This window comes from Chamaea fasciata, unplaced genomic scaffold, assembly GCF_029207755.1.
Source record: "Chamaea fasciata isolate MVZ Bird 193981 ecotype frontalis unplaced genomic scaffold, bChaFas1.0.hap1 SCAF_2, whole genome shotgun sequence".
Classification (NCBI taxonomy): Eukaryota; Metazoa; Chordata; class Aves; order Passeriformes; family Sylviidae; genus Chamaea; species Chamaea fasciata.
In genome coordinates this window covers 5648911-5656315 of record NW_027094087.1, presented here as the reverse complement: position 1 = coordinate 5656315, position 7405 = coordinate 5648911, and positions in this window count along the sequence as shown.

Below are 7405 nucleotides of genomic sequence, written 5' to 3'. Positions count from 1 at the left end.
AAAAGCAGGAATAGCACCCTCTATCACATGTTTATCTGCTCCTAACACAAATCTTCAAATTTTTAGAAACAGTGCCACAACAAAATGGTGCTTATATATTAAAAAAAAAAAAAAAAAAAAAAAGCTATAAACAGCTGAGATTGTCATGGCAACACCTTGGCTCCCCAATTTACATAAATCCTGGGTAACATTCTGACAAATCCCAAAAGAAGAATTTCGAAGGTACCAAAGGTAGGACTTATTGCCAAAAGAGATCTTGGGACAGCTGTGCACAAGGAACAACTGGAATTATTACTACTCAAGTCTGTCCCACTGGTGAAGTGAAGCCATTTAATCTCTGCTGAAGGCATCATTGGTTGACATTTATGACATTACAGCAGAAATGTTAAATGCTGCAATTAGATTTTACGCTGTTTATAATTCTTGTGCATTGCTTTCATCTTCTGTTCTAATTCACACACCTGGTGCTTCATTTTATTTTTAAAGACAAGGCTATCAATGGCATTTTCACAAATGTTTCAGCCACTGAAGTTTTTCTCTGGAAAAGCCCTAAACCAAGGAGTTTAGTGTTTTCTCTGCCTTCCAAGAAAACCCCAAATGTTCTAGACAGTAATTCCAAAAGGAGGGTCCAGGGTTTGCTGCTGTAACTGAAACACAAGCCTGATTTTCTGGTTTCCAGAATTTTTGGCTTTTTTGCTATCTACCATGTCACACACATTCCTTTAATTGTAACAGCAGTCATACACCCAGCACAGTGGGGGTCCTAAAAAACAGAGACCAAGGTTAAAAATTATATAGAAAATCAGATGGTACCCGCACATAAGATGAAGAGAACATAGGAGTATAGGGCAATATGTATAAAGCTTATTAATACAAGGCTTCTCCACTCAATGAATAAATTAGAAGGAACAGACCAATATATGTTAAGTTTCTGTCAAGATCATGAAGAAGATAGTAAAAAATAATCCCTTACCTGTAATAAAAATGAGAGCAATAAAGATATGGAGTGTGAAAGCTCTCGGGTCAGAGATTTATCCCTGGGAACAGCAATAAAACTAGGTACTGCAATTTAATTATGAAAGGGAAACATCTTGGACAACAAATTTATAGTGAAGTTCCAGCACACAATTTAAGATACAATATTTTGTATCTCATAGAATTATCTCTACTCACCATAAATCAATAGAGAATGAAGTTCATGTAAGACCCAGAACAGCTAATCAGAAAGCTACAACTGCTTTCCTGGAGTTACAAGGCAGGTCCTTAACTCAGAATCTTTCCTTTAGATTCAGAGGAACAGGAGGAGTTGCACCTTTTTTCTCTCAACATATCCTCAAGTAGTATAGAGTGCATGCAAGAGAACTGCTGGCTTCTTTTCAAAAGGTCTGATTAAAGAAGAGAACTATGACATAAAAATCAAGGACACCTCACAAACCTACAAAATATGCTGGGAGCTGCAAAGTCTGGGTTGTTGGGGTTTTTTTCCCTAGGTTTTAGAAATGGTGTTTCTTTTTCTAAAGCTTTCGCTCTGACCATTAGCTTTTCATTCCATGAATAGCATAATTAAGAAGTGCTGGATTTCAGAATTCTGCATAAAAATTTGGATTCATATTTACTGCTGTTGGACTTCTTTAATGGTGTTCCTAGGGACTCAAATTATAATTATGTGCGTGCTGAAGGAAATCTAAGGCTTTCTGGAAAACTTTTAGGAATGCAAAGGCCTGATGCTGCTCCCTGTTGACTTAAAGGAAAAATTCTATCAACTTTCATTGTGTCTTTGAAATCAGACCAAAAATGAAGAATAATTTGTCCCTGCACTACTGATGATTTCCAGCAGCTTAAATTCAAGTCAAACAAAATATCTATAATTTTTAATTAAACCCTATCTAACCAAAGCATCAATGGCAAAGGACTAGCAAATCTTAGCTTAATAAAGTGGCTATTTATTAGTATTTTTGATTTTTCAACCTTTGCTCACATATAACGCAGCCTGACTAGAGCTGAAGTACTTCATGAAATCAGACTGGATTTGAACATATGCTTAAGCAGCATGCTGACACAGGCCTTGGGGATCTCTAAACAGAATTTATTATGGAACAATACATTTATTTCACTTCTGCTGAGGAAAGATTTGTCTTTCGTGGAACACACTTCATTATGATCCACGAGAGGCTTTGGATGGTGTTCTGGTTGCTGTCCCTCCTTTCACATCCCTGCTGGATTTCCATCTTATTAAGTTTTCACTTTAAACTCTTCCCTAATCCAGTTTAAAGTAATGTAGTGTGAATGGACAGCAAGCCAGAGACTTAAGCACTCAGTGAGGTGGGGAAAGCAGAGCAGCTGTGCAGAATTCAACTGCATCACAACAGACTCATTTTTAGCTACTTTTTATATTCTCTAATTATCCCTTGCACTATCATTCTAATTACCCAGCTACATATCCTCAATGACAAGCACTTATAATCATACGGCTTAATTAAAGCATAAATGAAATACCTGTGGTGATAAAAATACCTCCAGGAAAAAAAGGGGAAAAAAAGGGAGGAAAAAAAGCCTTGAGTGTAAAGGAAGTTCACTTTACATCTGCTACTAGACCCTCTCTCTGCTTTTTGCACCCTAACAGCAGAGTTTACATTGGTGCTCTCCAGGTAAAGCTTGTGTTTGTACTCAGTCACCACAAAGAATTTGGAGTGATACTGCTATTCTCCTATGAGGAAAAAAAAAAAAAAATCCTGGTTCCAAATTTTACTGACATTATATTTAGTCACATTTGTTTGTACATGATCAGTCAACAACTGGTGAAGCCAAGCAATTCAGTAGTAGTATTTTAGAGGTGCTTTGCACATGGATCACACAGGGAAGACAACCTTGGGCTCTCCAAAGCACTCAGGCTGATGAACATCTTTACACCATGGCTGGCCTTTCAGAACAGAAATATGTGCTCCCCACATATGGCTCAAGTCCAGGAAACATGACTAAAGGACTGGAGCATTTCTCCTATGAAGAGAGACTGTGAGAGTTGGGACTCTTCAGGCTGCAGAAGGCTCAAGGGGGATATTATCAATATGTATAAATGAGATGATGGAGGCAGACACCTCTCAGTAGCACAAATTGAAATACAGGAAATTCCTATTAAACAGAAGTAAAAAAACCCCCTTTGCATTGCAAGGATGGTAGACACAGCACAGCCTCAGCCTTCTCCCTCTTCCACACTACCTAATTGGAGCTGGATGTCTGCATGGCTTAACACCCACCCTCCAAAAGTATATGATGGTTCCTTTAAACTCTGTGTTGAACTTTCTTTTCTTGTGACTTTTTGCCTTCTCTGTGTCCATGCAGATCTTATTCCTGACACATTCTCAGCAGTGTCTCATTCTGAAAATCTAATTAGCAATTCAGATAATAGAGGAGAAGGTAGCTGCTATGTCATTATTTTTATCAGTTGATGGGGTGGTCTACAGACCCTGAGGATGTATCTTAAAGCTGCAGAATACAACAAAAACTTACTGTAAAATCCGAGAGAAGAGAAAGGTAGAGTTTTCAGAAATCAGTGCAGTATGCTTTTTATGCAATTTACCTTTTTACACCAAACTGCATTTTACCTCTTCACTACTGTATGCATCTGGGCCTTTTCTACTTAAATTATTCAAATTCAGCATTGACTTAGAAACCCCTTGAAAATCAAGAGTCATTTAACTCACTAGTAGGAACATTACAGGTTAAATTATGAATATGTATCCTTATAATTTGTTTCACTGCACATGTAGGCATGCACGGATTTTAAGCAGTATTACAAGACACTAGGAATTTAAATGAAATATTAATTAGAAAGCAATTACTGGATTTAGCAGCAGAGAGGTCTGGACAAAAGTTTGCATTTGGAGTTGTTTCTGAGCCACAGGAGAAAAGGAGACTGATGGTGCCATCTGTTGGTCAATTTAAAATGGACATCGTTAATGGAGGTTTGTGGTCTCTACACTGGAGGTAACTCCAACAAGATCCCACCTGAGCAGTCTTAATTGTGACCCTCACTCTTAGTCCAGCAGTGTGTGCAGAGCACAGCAGAGCCACAACAGCCCAGCACAGTCAGGGAATTGGAGCACACACAGCTGACCTTCAGAGATTTCTAACAGTGGGGTTTTTTGATGGCTGCACCACATGCTCAGAGCAGCTTTTCGAGAGTGGGGCTTCATTCAAGAGTGGGTTTTACTTGGAGAAGGGGACCCAATTCCACTCCGACCCCAGTGTTGGCCGCATGCTCCAGGAGCACACATGGCACACTCCAGAGGCTAAGAGTGGAAAACCATCCCAAAGAGCGAGCAGTCCACACAACCATGAAGTCCTCTAGCACGTTGCCAGCTTGGATGGTGCAACAGGCGGCTCTGAAACTGCTGAGAGCTCATACAACATCCTAAAATACTCCTTACTCTCTGGAAAATGTCAAGTGTGACCCAGGTCATTACAGTTTGACTCTGAATGGCCATGGTAGCACCCATGGAAATGTTTGTGTTTTGCTGTTTGCTCCACACACCATTTTTTTCTCTCTCTTCACACATCCCATTATCTCCTGTGCCCTGTCTGCATTCATTTCCACACACACTGAGAATCATGTTGGCTCTTGCAGGAAATAAAGTTTTCCTTTGAACAGTTTTGCTGACCAGATTCTCCCAATCACATTTTTTGCCTTTGCTCCTTACCAAGCAGGTGTTTTCTTTGTAATGAAGTAGCAGGGATTTAGGGAAATGGAGTGGGCTGTCATGAGGCTGCCGCAGCAAAATCACTATCCAAATAGATGTTTTTAATCTTTACAAGGGAGAAAGGTGTGAAGAGCTCAGCCAGTAAAGGAACATTCAAATCCTGCCATTCATAGAGGCTGTTGGCACACTGTCATAGACATCATGTCTCACAGAAAGGCAACCACAGTCTGATTGCATTTCAGAATTAAACACAAAAAAAAGCCCATTTGGTTGGCCATGAGAACATAAGTCATGTCTATGTCCAGATGTGGACAATTTCAGTGCACAACTCAGGACACCGTGAGGAGTAAAGGTGTAGTCAGCACTCCCCACACCTGTTTGCCCAGTGCCAGGACTCAGCACCAGAAAGTTGTTGAGTAGCACCACGGTGCCGTTTGTAAAGATGCAGGAAGAGAAGCACAGCAACAACAAAAGGAAGAACAGAAATAAAATTTGGGTTACATGGGCACACAACTTAGATAATTACAGCCAAACATTATTTCTCTGTCACATGGAATTAAGGATTAAAGAGCTAATGAATATGCTGGCAGCAAGTATGACCAGTAATAGGCTTAGGTAGGATGCTGGGCAACAGCATAATATGAAGACTGATTGGGGTTCTTTTACAGATTTAACGTCAAGGACGTCAATTTTGAAATGCATTTACATATTTAGATTTACCATTGGTCTCTGTTGTCTTTTTCCATCCATTGCAAATTTTTACAGCTAAGCCATTAACCACGGGTATGGACAGGGAGGAGGGTGGAATGGTGGTGATTAGTAAGGGAATAAAACAGACATTAACAGATTATGAATTTCATTTCCATAAAAAAAAGAAAAAAAAACCCAAACAACCTCACACACACAAAAAAAAAACCCCAAACCAAAAAACCAAAAACAACCACAAAAAACCACACCCATTTATTTCTCCCTAAGTACAATAACTTTTCAATGACTATTAGCCTGCTTGTCTATATAAAATGAGGGAGCAGGGAGAAATACATAAAAATCTCCAGCAGGGAGAGGGAGAGGAAACCACTCTACAAAACTTCCTCTTTGTAAGTACATGAAGTAAATAACTCTAAAATATACCAGCTTTGAATTCTCAGCTCAAAATACATACAACAGTCTCTTGCACAAGAAACTGTAAGTGCACTCTTTTGTGACAAAGTGCAAGAGTGCACGGAAGCATTTTACACTCCATAACAGCTTTTGGTAAAATCATCAAAGTACATAAAGGACTGGAAAAGTATTTTCATAGTTTCACCAAATTCAGCTTGTTCTCCATGAGAATCTGACTTCTTACATTTTCCATGCCAAATGTTACTAAGCTTTTTTTTCTTTCTTCAATTTATTTAAATAAGGAGTAGCATAAATTGAAGAGGGTGGGGGGCAGAGAAAGGGAAGGAAAGGAGCTTTAGGCAATTGAATTTTCCAAAGTGTTTGGAGAGATAATTGGAAAATGGATTGAAAATGCTGCCAATCACCTTAATAGATGCAAAAATCACAGGAGATACTCCTGTGGGACACCAGGAAAGAACTTCATTCTATTTGTTTCCATTGGAAAAAAAAAAAACAGGCTATACCAAAATTTCATTAAACTCCATTAGACTCCATGACTGCTCCCAATCATACTGCTAATTATTACAATCATTATTACATTCTAGAGCACAGGAAAACATTAAAATGTAAACACAAACCCACTCTGAATGAAAACACTTTAAGATTTCTGTAACGTAAAAACTTCCCTGATGTGGAGACAAACAATCACAGCAGCACCCCCCCCCCCAAAAAAAAAAAAAAAAAAAAAAAAAAAAAAAAAAAAAGTAGTAAAAGAGATTGCCTGTATTATTTAATGATTTCTTTACAATTTTCCCTTCAGATCCATGGTGTAAAACTGTTCCAGTCCTTGGTCAATCTTCACTTTTCCGATGTCTAGAGGATACTTTTTCACCAACTATAGAACCACTCTTTTTCTTGCATCTCTGCATCTACTGAAACCAGGGACAGGAGATTCAAACAATGTTACAGATACTATCACAGTGTTTTGAATTTAATAATAATCATGGAAATTTTAACAGGTTTTTCTTTTCCTTTTAAGCTTTAAACATAGAAAAAAATTAAATCAAGAGAAACAAGTGAGTTAAGCACCTACATATAATGAACAATCTATCTTTTACCAATTCACTTCTTCTGCTACACAGTTTACCTTCACTTAATATTTGGAATTCACCATCTTATATACTTGGGTTAGTCTTCTCTGGCTAAGTATCAATAAGGAGGAATAAACATCATAAGGAAACAGACCTTCCACCCTATTTGATATGTTTTTCAGAAAAAATATTATAGAAAACAGAGAAGGAAATGGATAATATGCTGATCACATCCCGCTGAAACTGTAGGAATTGAACCCAGCAAAGTGGCACCGTGGAAACTTGCATAGAGTCATGTTAATTTTCAGAAGAGCAGGTGGCTCACTACGAATGTACAAGAGTCCTGACTTAAAAGCTAGTTTTCTCTAAGCCCTGCTGACAGCTAGCACAAGCCACATTCGTCAGTGAAAGCAAACCATGGCACATCCTGCTCTTTATTCAGCTCCTGTAATCCTGTCTCAAGCCTTTGGTGCACATCAAGAAGACGAGTGCATTTATATGCCAGACTAACACATT